Source organism: Panthera onca, chromosome D1 (genome assembly GCF_046562875.1).
Source record: "Panthera onca isolate mPanOnc1 chromosome D1, mPanOnc1 haplotype 2, whole genome shotgun sequence".
NCBI classification, from domain to species: domain Eukaryota; kingdom Metazoa; phylum Chordata; class Mammalia; order Carnivora; family Felidae; genus Panthera; species Panthera onca.
Window position 1 is genome coordinate 51292606 of NC_138348.1, and position 13067 is coordinate 51305672.

At 40.0% G+C, this 13067-nt stretch overlaps 1 protein-coding gene across 2 annotated transcripts in view; it reads left to right on the forward strand.

Annotated features, from left to right (window-relative positions):
• Window positions 1-11556, forward strand: part of ZNF214 (zinc finger protein 214) — a 136693-nt gene extending 125137 nt beyond the window's left edge. For both annotated transcript variants that reach the window (XR_014135301.1, XR_014135302.1), the window contains one exon: window positions 11451-11556. The gene's annotated coding sequence lies outside the window, so the exon portion shown is untranslated. The remainder of the gene's footprint in view (window positions 1-11450) is intronic.
• Window positions 11557-13067: the final 1511 nt, after the last annotated feature.

Consider the following 13067-nt stretch of genomic DNA (forward strand, 5'->3'; position numbering starts at 1 on the left):
ACATACAAATATACATGCATATATATCCATATAGAAACCTTCAGTTCTATTCCTTTGTTAATATGTTAGTGGTGCAATTACAAGCGCTTTAAATTTCTTCTTTGTATTTTATATTTTTTATCCTATCTACAGTGAAATATATTGGTTTTTATTTAAGAACATTTGAATATAATAAAGAATAAAATACATATAACACAAAACAACCCATAAAAAAGGGAAAGATGAAAAATGGGAAAATATTTGCAATAACAGCAACAAATAATAAAAAGCATTTGTCTAATTGATAAATAATTAGCCATATAAGTAAATTTTAAAAGACATGATCTCCCCAAAAGAGAAATAGAAGACACAAAAATTTATTTCACCAAAAAGTGCCAATGGCCAGTAAGCATATAAAAATTGCTCTATTTTGCTAGCAATAAAATTGAAAATTAACATATAAATTCAATTTCTTCATCATCTTTGAAATATTTAAAAACATGATATTCAGTGTTAGTCAGGGGTGGTGTAGTAAGCCATATCTTATTTTGTTTAGGGCTTTATAATTAGTATAATCTCTTTAAAAATCAATTTGGCATACTTGTGTGAGGATCCTTTACTGCTCATACACTTTGATGCAAGAACTCCTCTGGTAGAAGAGATGGAGGCAACGATTTTACATGTAAGTTTGTGCAGGGCCAACCATCATGAAAAAATAAGATGCTAACACTGCACACATATGATAAATTTCTAATTTTGGAAATATATTCTTGTAGAAAGGCTGAAAGGGTACATGCAAAATTAAAAACTGGTCTACTTCAAGTGGTAAAAGTGGGGATTTATTTTATTTTTATTTTCCTGGATTTCTAAACCTTCTACAGTGAGCTAGCTACATTTGCTATATAATAGCAATAAAAATATTACAAGTGAAAGTGTTGATAATCATACTCATGATGAAACTGGAAATACCGACTGAATATATAAGAGATTTATGCTTTGTGCTTTATATTCATTCTCTCATTTTCTTCTTACAGCTATGATTTAAAGGCCATCATTATCATTCCTATTTATTTATTTATTTATTTATCTATTACTTATTGTCAATTTGGCTAACATACAGTGTGTAAAATGTGCTCTTGGTTTTGGGGGTAGATTCCCGTGGTTCACCGCTTACACACAACACCCAGTGCTCATCCTTACAAATGCCCTTTTCAATGCCCATCACCCATTGTCCCCTCTCCCCCACACCCCAGCCACCCTCAGTTTGTTCTCTGTATTTAAGAGTCTCTTATGGTTTGCCTCGCTCCCTCTCTGTAACTATTTTTTCCCCTTCCCTTCCCCCCATGATCTTCTGTTAAATTTCTCAAGATCCACATATGAGTGAAAACATGATACTAGTCATCTTCTCTCTTTCCTATATCTTTAAAAATATTTCAATTGTTCAGATATTATAATTACCTCTTTGCATCTTGATCTGTAAACTCCTTCAAAAAATTAACTGCCTCGGTCATCATTACAGGAGGAAGCCCAGGGTTTAGCCAAATATGTGATTTGAGATGACTGGATGAATGAAAATACGAATTTGACAAAGTTTATTCTCTCTGGAGTTTCCATTCATCATTGAAATTCCTACTTTTCTCAGTGACTGCCCTCCCTTTAGTCAGAACTCCACTTTCATTAGAAGCTCCATTTCAGGACAAAGTATAATGTTTGGTGCTGGTGAGGAGGATTGGAAAGGAAGAGGGAGGAGAGATGAAAGGGCCCACTGGGTTCCCACAGAACTTCTGGAAAGTACCAGGGAAGAAGAGATGACACCCTGGCCTAAGACTGAGAGACATCACACAATCTGGTGGTCACGGCTGGCCTACAGGCTCCTTCCAAGTCCCTCCAGAACTTCTGCAGGATCATCCTTCTGCTAATCATTAGCCTGACTATCCCAGGAGTAGGAGCCCACTCTTCAAGGCCTTTTGCACCCATAAAATTGCCCTAAAGAAGTAGCATGCTCTGATGTGCTCTGCCTCATGAATGTCCCACTGAGGCAAGTCTTCCCCAGGTAATCAGAGGAAAGTCAAACTTGGAGGAAGTTTATGTCCTGTGGAGGCTGCAAGGCTGGGTCAGAAAGCTTTAGAGGATAGAACTGGGAAAAAAACTAGTAATCTCAATCTTTTTGTGGTCTCAGATCTCACTTATGACATAGAAAGAGAGGAACTTATGAGATCTTCCCAGTGTGGACACAAGAATAAAATGAGGTGTCCCCCCAAATCCTGCCAAATCTGGTCCAGTTGACCACCTGAACTTGGAGAAGAGTCCCGGGCTAATCTGACCATTGGTAGAAGCCTTACCTGTGCCTAATAGGGATATCTGCCTTGTTCAGCTCTGCCTGACACCCATGCTTGCTTCATGCCTGCCTTAGAGTATTGGAAAAACTCTGGCTCCGTTGTCAGAAGAGCCAAAAGAGGCACCAGGGAAGTCTTACTTTCTATTCTGGATGAGCCATTACTGTCTGGACTCAAAGTCAGGTCCCTGCTGCCTTCAGGCATGAGTGAGCATATCTGTGAGCAAACATGGGTTGGCCATGCATTCAGTCCTGACAGGAGAGTTATTCCCAGCTATGTCTCTTTTATACTCAGGACCAGGTGAAGGGCTGGCACTTGCATATTCCCCCCAGGAATTATTGGGCTCACCTTAGCTGCTCTTTCTACCCTCCCACAATGGTGCCTGACCTTTCTTAAATCTATTGTCCTTTGAGACCATGATGAATTTCAGATGCCTACAGGAAAACTTTCAAGAAAACAAAACAAAACAAAACAAACACACAAAAGCATCCTGGCTAGGGGACGTAGGATTTTGTAGAATAAAGCACTAAATTTGAAGTCAGAGTAACTTAAATTTAATCCTAGCACTAGATCTCTCCAGTTTGTTATACTCAGCAATTTTTATTTTTAAAGATTTTATTTTTATCCAATCTTTACACCCAATTGTGAGGCTCAAACCCACAACTCCAAGATCAAGAGTTGAGGCTCCACCAACTGAACCAGCCAGACTGCCGATGTTTTGCAATTTTTTAAAGTATCAATGTAAAAAACATCATATACATATCGTACAACTGCATATATTTTATAAAAGAAAATCTCAACGGGCACCTGGATGGCTCAGTCGGTTAAGCGTCCTATTTCGGCTCAGGTCATAATCTCACCATTCCCAAGTTCCCAAGTTTGAGTCCCGCATCAGGCTCTGTGCTGATAACTCAGAGCCTGCAGCCTGTTTCAGATTGTGTCTCCCTCTCTCTCTCTCTCTCTCTGCCCCTCTCCCACTCACGCTCTGTCTCTCTCTCTCTCTCTCTCTCTCTCTCTCAAAAATAAACACTAAAAGAATAAAAAAAGAAAATCTCAAATATGTAAATAAAATTTATTATTAGAAATTTTCTGTAAAGATATATAGAAAATTGATGAGTTACCTCTGGGCAGGGAAATAGGGTACCAGAGGTCAGTATTGAGACAGATATCTACTTTTGATTGTATATAATTTTATATTGGTTGAATTTTTGACTTAAAACATTTTTAATTTTGAAATAATTTTAGATTTATAAAAGAGTTGCCAAGATAGTAAGAATTCCTTTTTACACTCCATGCAGGTTTCCCTAGTTTTAATATCTTACATGACCCTGGTTCATTGCTCAGAACTTAAAAAATTAACATTGCTACATTACTATTAAGTAGACTACAGGCCTTATTTGAATTTGATCAGTTTTCCCACAAATGTTTCTCTTCTTTACCAGGATTCATTCCATGCAACTGAATTGCATTTAGTTGTTATATATCCTCACTTTTCTCTAATCTGTGATGTTCTTAGATCTTGTGTTTTCATGATTACATGGGTTTTTTGGTTTCGTTTCGTTTGGTTTGGAGAGGCGGAAATAATACCAGAGAGTGAAGTGCCTTTCTCATCACATCATATCAGGATGTACAGGATATAAACATGACTTTTCACTATCCCCTTTCCACATTCTATTCCTTCAATGTGGGTTGCTAAGTCCAACCCACATACAAGGAAGAGAAATTTATCTCCACCTCCAAAAGGAAGGAATCTGCTTGAATTTTTATCACGTGAAAGTATTTGGGTTGTTTTTTTTTTTTAATAGAAAAGAGATATTTGAAACAAATATCTAAACAAAACTAACATTCTGGTTTCTTTCACTGCTTCCTAACCTTGTGACCTGGAAAAAATTATTCTGCGTGTCATTTTCATATGCATGAGATGCCCAGTACCTGTTGTGAGAAGAAAATGAGATAAAGTGTAGAAAACATGCTAAGCCATGACAAATGTCGTATATGGCAATGTTCCATTAAGATGCTATTTGAGGGGAGTGCCGGAAGATGGCGGCGTAGGAGGACGCGGGGCTCACAGCGCGTCCTGCCGATCACTTAGATTCCACCTACACCTGCCTAAAGAACCCAGAAAACCGCCAGAGGATTAGCAGAAGGGAGTCTCCGGAGTCAAGCGCAGACGAGAGGCCCACGGAAGAGGGTAGGAAGGGCGGCGAGGCGGTGCGCGCTCCACGGACTGGCGGGAGGGAGCCGGCGCGGAGGGGCGGCTCGCCGGCCAAGCGGAGCCCCCGAGTCTGGCTGGCAAAAGCGGAGGGGCCGGACGGACTGTGTTCCGACAGCAAGCGCGACTTAGCGTCTGGGAGGTCATAAGTTAACAGCTCTGCTCGGAAAGCGGGAAGGCTGGAGGACAAAGGGAGGGAGAGCTGCTGAGCCCCCGGACGGCAGAGCTCAGCTTGGCGGGGAACAAAGGCGCCAGCGCCATCTCCCCCGCCCATCCCCCAGCCAAAATTCCCAAAGGGAACCAGTTCCTGCCAGGGAACTTTCTCGCTCCGCGCAAACACCCAACTCTGTGCTTCTGCGGAGCCAAACCTCCGGCAGCGGATCTGACTCCCTCCCGCTGCCACAGGGATCCTCCTGAAGTGGATCACCTAAGGAGAAGCGAGCTAAGCCTGCCCCTCCAGCCCCCGTGCACCTTGCCTACCCACCCCAGCTAATACTCCAGATCCCCAGCAACACAAGCCTGGCAGTGTGCAAGTAGCCCAGACGGGACACGCCACCCCACAGTGAATCCCGCCCCTAGGAGAGGGGAAGAGAAGGCACACACCAGTCTGACTGTGGCCCCAGCAGTGGGCTGGGGGCAGACATCGGGTTGGACTGCGGCCCGCCCACTAACTCCAGTTATACACCACAGCACAGGGGAAGTGCCCTGCAGGTCCTCACCACGCCAGGGACTCTCCAAAATGACCAAACGGAAGAATTCCCCTCAGAAGAATCTCCAGGAAATAACAACAGCTAATGAACTGATCAAAAAGGATTTAAATAATATAACAGAAAGTGAATTTAGAATAATAGTCATAAAATTAATCGCTGGGCTTGAAAACAGTATACAGGACAGCAGAGAATCTCTTGCCACAAAGATCGAGGGACTAAGGAACAGTCACGAGGAGTTGAAAAACGCTTTAAACGAATTGCAAAACAAAATGGAATCCACGATGGCTCGGCTTGAAGAGGCAGAGGAGAGAATAGGTGAACTAGAAGATAAAGTTATGGAGAAAGAGGAAGCTGAAAGAAAGAGAGATAAAAAAATCCAGGAGTATGAGGGGAAAATTAGAGAACTAAGTGATACACTAAAAAAAAATAATATACGCATAATTGGTATCCCAGAGGAGGAAGAGAGAGGGAAGGGTGCTGAAGGGGTACTTGAAGAAATTATAGCTGAGAACTTCCCTGAACTGGGGAAGGAAAAAGGCATTGAAATCCAAGAGGCACAGAGAACTCCCTTCAGACACAACTTGAATCGATCTTCTGCATGACATATCATAGTGAAACTGGCAAAATACAAGGATAAAGAGAAAATTCTGAAAGCAGCAAGGGATAAACGTGCCCTCACATATAAAGGGAGACCTATAAGACTCGTGACTGATCTCTCCTTTGAAACTTGGCAGGCCAGAAAGGCTTGGCACGATATCTACAGTGTGCTAAACAGAAAAAATATGCAGCCGAGAATCCTGTATCCAGCAAGTCTGTCATTTAGAATAGAAGGAGAGATAAAGGTCTTCCCAAACAAACAAAAACTGAAGGAATTTGTCACCACGAAACCAGCCCTACAAGAGATCCTAAGGGGGATCCTGTGAGACAAAGTACCAGAGACATCACTACAAGCATAAAACATACAGACATCACAATGACTCTAAACCCGTATCTTTCTATAATAACACTGAATGTAAATGGATTAAATGCACCAACTAAAAGACATAGGGTATCAGAATGGATAAAAAAACAAGACCCATCTATTTGCTGTCTACAAGAGACTCATTTTAGATCTGAGGACACCTTTAGATTGAGAGTGAGGGGATGGAGAACTATTTATCATGCTCCTGGAAGCCAAAAGAAAGCTGGAGTAGCCATACTTATATCAGACAAACTAGACTTTAAATTAAAGGCTGTAACAAGAGATGAAGAAGGGCATTATATAATAATCACAGGGTCTATCCACCAGGAAGAGCTAACTATTATAAATGTCTATGCGCCAAATACCCGAGCCCCCAGATATATAAAACAATTACTCATAAACATAAGCAACCTTATTGATAAGAATGTGGTCATTGCAGGGGACTTTAACACCCCACTTACAGAAATGGATAGATCATCTAGACACACAGTCAATAAAGAAACAAGGGCCCTGAATGATACATTGGATCAGATGGACTTGACAGATATATTTAGAACTCTGCATCCCAAAGCAACAGAATATACTTTCTTCTCGAGTGCACATGGAACATTCTCCAAGATAGATCATATAGTGGGTCACAAAACAGCCCTTCATAAGTTTACAAGAATTGAAATTATACCATGCATACTTTCAGACCACAATGCTATGAAGCTTGAAATCAACCACAGGAAAAAGTCTGGAAAACCTCCAAAAGCATGGAGGTTAAAGAACACCCTACTAAAGAATGAGTGGGTCAACCAGGCAATTAGAGAAGAAATTAAAACATATATGGAAACAAACGAAAATGAAAATACAACAATCCAAACGCTCTGGGATGCAGCGAAGGCAGTCCTGAGAGGAAAATACATTGCAATCCAGGCCTATCTCAAGAAACAAGAAAAATCCCAAATACAAAATCTAACAGCACACCTAAAGGAAATAGAAGCAGAACAGCAAAGGCAGCCTAAACCCAGCAGAAGAAGAGAAATAATAAAGATCAGAGCAGAAATAAACAATATAGAATCTAAAAAAACGGTAGAGCAGATCAACGAAACCAAGAGTTGGTTTTTTGAAAAAATAAACAAAATTGACAAACCTCTAGCCAGGCTTCTCAAAAAGAAAAGGGAGATGACCCAAATAGATAAAATCATGAATGAAAATGGAATGATTACAACCAATCCCTCAGAGATACAAACAATTATCAGGGAATACTATGAAAAATTATATGCCAGCAAATTGGACAACCTGGAAGAAATGGACAAATTTCTAAACACCCACACTCTTCCAAAACTCAATCAGGAGGAAATAGAAAGCTTGAACAGACCCATAACCAGCGAAGAAATTGAATCGGTTATCAAAAATCTCCCAACAAATAAGAGTCCAGGACCAGATGGCTTCCCAGGGGAGTTCTACCAGACATTTAAAGCAGAGATAATACCTATCCTTCTCAAGCTATTCCAAGAAATAGAAAGGGAAGGAAAACTTCCAGACTCATTCTATGAAGCCAGTATTACTTTGATTCCTAAACCAGACAGAGACCCAGTAAAAAAAGAGAACTACAGGCCAATATCCCTGATGAATATGGATGCAAAAATTCTTAATAAGATACTAGCAAATCGAATTCAACAGCATATAAAAAGAATTATTCACCATGATCAAGTGGGATTCATTCCTGGGATGCAGGGCTGGTTCAACATTCGCAAATCGATCAACGTGATACATCACATTAACAAAAAAAAAGAGAAGAACCATATGATCCTGTCAATCGATGCAGAAAAGGCCTTTGACAAAATCCAGCACCCTTTCTTAATAAAAACCCTTGAGAAAGTCGGGATAGAAGGAACATACTTAAAGATCATAAAGGCCATTTATGAAAAGCCCACAGCTAACATCATCCTCAACGGGGAAAAACTGAGAGCTTTTTCCCTGAGATCAGGAACACGACAGAGATGCCCACTGTCACCGCTGCTGTTTAATATAGTGCTGGAAGTTCTAGCATCAGCAATCAGACAACAAAAGGAAATCAAAGGCATCAAAATTGGCAAAGATGAAGTCAAGCTTTCGCTTTTTGCAGATGACATGATATTATACATGGAAAATCCGATAGACTCCACCAAAAGTCTGCTAGAACTGATACATGAATTCAGCAAAGTTGCAGGATACAAAATCAATGTGCAGAAATCAGTTGCATTCTTATACACTAACAATGAAGCAACAGAAAGACAAATGAAGAAACTGATCCCATTCACAATTGCACCAAGAAGCATAAAATACCTAGGAATAAATCTAACCAAAGATGTAAAAGATCTGTATGCTGAAAACTATAGAAAGCTTATGCAGGTAATTGAAGAAGATATAAAGAGATGGAAAGACATTCCCTGCTCATGGATTGGAAGAATAAATATTGTCAAAATGTCAATACTACCCAAAGCTATCTACACATTCAATGCAATCCCAATCAAAATTGCACCAGCATTCTTCTCGAAACTAGAACAAGCAATCCTAAAATTCATATGGAACCACAAAAGGCCCCGAATAGCCAAAGTAATTTTGAAGAAGAAGACCAAAGCAGGAGGCATCACATTCCCAGACTTTAGCCTCTACTACAAAGCTGTCATCATCAAGACAGCATGGTATTGGCATAAAAACAGACACATAGACCAATGGAATAGAATAGAAACCCCAGAACTAGACCCACAAACGTATGGCCAACTCATCTTTGACAAAGCAGGAAAGAACATCCAATGGAAAAAAGACAGTCTCTTTAACAAATGGTGCTGGGAGAACTGGACAGCAACATGCAGAAGGTTGAAACTAGACCACTTTCTCACACCATTCACAAAAAGAAACTCAAAATGGATAAAGGACCTGAATGTGAGACAGGAAACCATCAAAACCTTAGAGGAGAAAGCAGGAAAAGACCTCTCTGACCTCAGCCGTAGCAATCTCTTACTCGACACATCCCCAAAGGCAAGGGAATTAGAAGCAAAAGTGAATTACTGGGACCTTATGAAGATAAAAAGCTTCTGCACAGCAAAGGAAACAACCAACAAAACTAAAAGGCAACCAACGGAATGGGAAAAGATATTTGCAAATGACATATCGGACAAAGGGCTAGTATCCAAAATCTATAAAGAGCTCATCAAACTCCACACCCGAAAAACAAATAACCCAGTGAAGAAATGGGCAGAAAACATGAATAGACACTTCTCTAAAGAAGACGTCCGGATGGCCAACAGGCACATGAAAAGATGTTCAACGTCGCTCCTTATCAGGGAAATACAAATCAAAACCACACTCAGATATCACCTCACGCCAGTCAGAGTGGCCAAAATGAAGAAATCAGGAGACTATAGATGCTGGAGAGGATGTGGAGAAACAGGAACCCTCTTGCACTGTTGGTGGGAATGCAAATTGGTGCAGCCGCTCTGGAAAGCAGTGTGGAGGTTCCTCAGAAAATTAAAAATAGACCTACCCTATGACCCAGCAATAGCACTGCTAGGAATTTGTCCAAGGGATACAGGAGTACTGATGCATAGGGGCACGTGTACCCCAATGTTTATGGCAGCACTCTCCACAATAGCCAAATTATGGAAAGAGCCTAAATGTCCATCAACTGATGAATGGATAAAGAAATTGTGGTTTATATACATAATGGAATACTATGTGGCAATGAGAAAAAATGAAATATGGCCTTTTGTAGCAACGTGGATGGAACTGGAGAGTGTGATGCTAAGTGAAATAAGCCATACAGAGAAAGACAGATACCATATGGTTTCACTCTTATGTGGATCCTGAGAAACGTAACAGAAACCCATGGGGGAGGGGAAGGAAAAAAAAAAAAGAGGTTAGAGTGGGAGAGAGCCAAAGCATAAGAGACTGTTAAAAACTGAGAACAAACTGAGGGTTGATGGGGGGTGGGAGGGAGGGCAGGGTGGGTGATGGGTATTGAGGAGGGCACTTTTTGGGATGAGCACTGGGTGTTGTATGGAAACCAATTTGACAGTAAATTTCATATATTAAAAAAAAAAAAAAAAAAAAAAAAAAAAGATGCTATTTGACCTGGGCCTTGAAGGTTGCCATCAAAGAAGGGAAGGAGTATGCCAGTTGACTACATGATGACTAACATTACTACTAATACTGCTACCAACACCATTTCTGCAGTTACTGACTTAGATCTTTGTATATACAAATCCTTTTGATTTGTATATTATTCCTCTTTATAACTAACTCCTACACACTCTTCTGATACCACTTTAAATATCACTTCCTCGAGAAGAAGGAAATTGCCATGTGCAACAACATGGATGGAGGTAGAGAGTATTCTTCTAATCAAAAACCTAATCCACTAACCACTAACCACTAACAGCTAACGACTAACCCTTAACCCTAATCCTTCATCCTAACCATAACCTCGCCTTAAATTTATCCCTCTGGAGATGTCTCTAAGCTGCAGGATAATAGGTCCATACCCTCATACTGGCACTAATCTTAACCCCAATCCTTATCCTCGCCCTAAAGCAAACCCTTATCCTAGATATGAGGGAAAAATATATATATAAAATATACATATATACATATATACATATGTACATTTATATACATACAATGGAAAAATACTCAGCTATAAAAAAGAATGAAATCTTGCCATTTGCAATGACATGGATTGAGCTAGAGAGTATGATTCTAAGCAGAATAGGTCTGTCAGAGAAAGCCAAAGAGCACGATTTCATTCATATGTGGAATTTAAGAGATAAATGAGCAAAGGGGAAAAAAAGGGAGAGGCCAACCAAGAAACAGACTCCTAACTATAGAGAACATATTGACGGCTACCAGGGGGAGGTGGAGGGGGGATGGGTTAAATAGGTGATGAGGATTAAGGAGTGCACTTGTGATGAGCACTGGGTGTTGTATGGAAGTGTCAAATTACTATATTGTACACCAGAATGTAATTTTACACTATATGTTAACTGTCTGGAATTAAAATAAAAACTTTAGAAAACATGTCACTTCCTTGATGAGGTCTTCTCTAGTCCAAATGCAAATTAAGACTCCTTCCTTTTATTCTTTCTCAGAGCACTAGGTTCTTTTCCTTCATAGCAATGATATCAACTTGTAATTACATATTTATTTGTGCAGTTCTTTGTTTAATATCTCTCCTGTCCAGGGGTGCCTGGGTGGCTCAGTCAGTTGGGCATCCGACTTCATCTCAGGTCATGATCTCACAGTCCGTGAGTTCGAGGCCCGCGTCGGGCTCTGTGCTGACAGCTCAAAGCCTGGAGCCTGTTTAAGATTCTGTGTCTCCCTCTCTCTCTGCCCCTCCCCTGCTCATGCTCTGTCTCTGTCTCAAAAATAAGTAAAAACATTAAAAAATATATCTCTCCTGTCCATTGGACTATAATGACCCCAAGGGCAAAGACTGTCTTTTGCTCATCCCTGTAAATCCTGTACTTAGCAGTGAGGTTAAGGAGGATTGGGAAGGGAGCATGGAAGAAATGAGATCAGTGAGGAGGCTCTTATAATAATAGTTTAGAAATAAGAGCCTGGCTTGTGGTATGTAATGACAGGGACAATGAACATAGCAGTTGAGCCAAGGTTTAAGTAAGAATTTTGCCAAGAAAGAATGAGCAGGATTAGGAGACGGGTTGAATATTTCCATGACAGTGTTTATCAAAGTGCAGAATTATGACATAGTGCAGCACTTTGTACGGCACTTTTTGTTCTACAACTTTTTGTGTACTTGTCTACTTAAAAAAAAATTTTTTTTAGTATTTATTTATTTTTGAGAGACAGCTTTTTCTCCTAACTTTTTTATAGTTTCTGCCTTTATATTTTGGAGAAGGCACATGCTATACTGACAAGAACATGACATTTTGGGTTCAGGTAGACCTGGATTCAAACATAAGCTCTGACACTTATTGGTTTTTTGTTGTTGTTGTTCTAGTCTGTACTTCCTGATAATACCTGTGAAGAGTAAATGATACTTAATTTATAAATAGGTAACTCATATTTGACAGTTATTACATGCTAATTCCTTTCTTTACCCCACTCTCTGGGAAATGGAGAGAACCTAATGATTTCCCTGTGTTACAATTAGTAGCAAACTAATTGAGAATGCTGCATAACTGACAATCTTACTTCAAACTGCAAGAAATAATAAAGAATAGACTCACAAAGTTTTACAAGTGGAAGTGGCTATTTGCTTGGTGCCTCTGCTGCCAGAGCATGATTAGTTTTAACACTTTCATGGCAGGTTTCATTGTTCAAATTTTCATCTTATCAATTCCATGAGGTGGGTATTATCACCTCATTCAAAGACAAGGAAACTGAGGGCTAGAGATAGAGAATAATTTGCATAAACATACATAGCTGGTAAACAGCAGACACAAAATTTGAACCCAGGTTTTTCAAAATGCTAATTGTTGAGGGGAATAAAAAAGACTAACTTTAGAGAAAGTGGAAATGCATGGTGTACGGGGAAAGAAAATAGTTCAGGAGGGCAAGAGTTGACTATTCATTCAACGATATGGTTGAAGTATGGTAATAACTGAAATTGGAAAAATAAAGCCAGAGCTGATGTATAAAGGGGCTCATATTATAGAAGAACATTCATTTTATTTTGAAGATGAGGGTGGATTATAAGGATTTTAAGCACGAAAATGACAGATTTTCACAAGCACACTTAGAAAGAACTCTAGAGACGAGACGGTAAGGAGGAGGGATTAGAATGAGGTGCATATGTAAGTCTGCAGTATCACTGGAGGCTGGGAGATCAGCTAGGAGGCTCTAGGAATAATCCTGGTGGGAGATAGAAGCCAATACCCAAATTT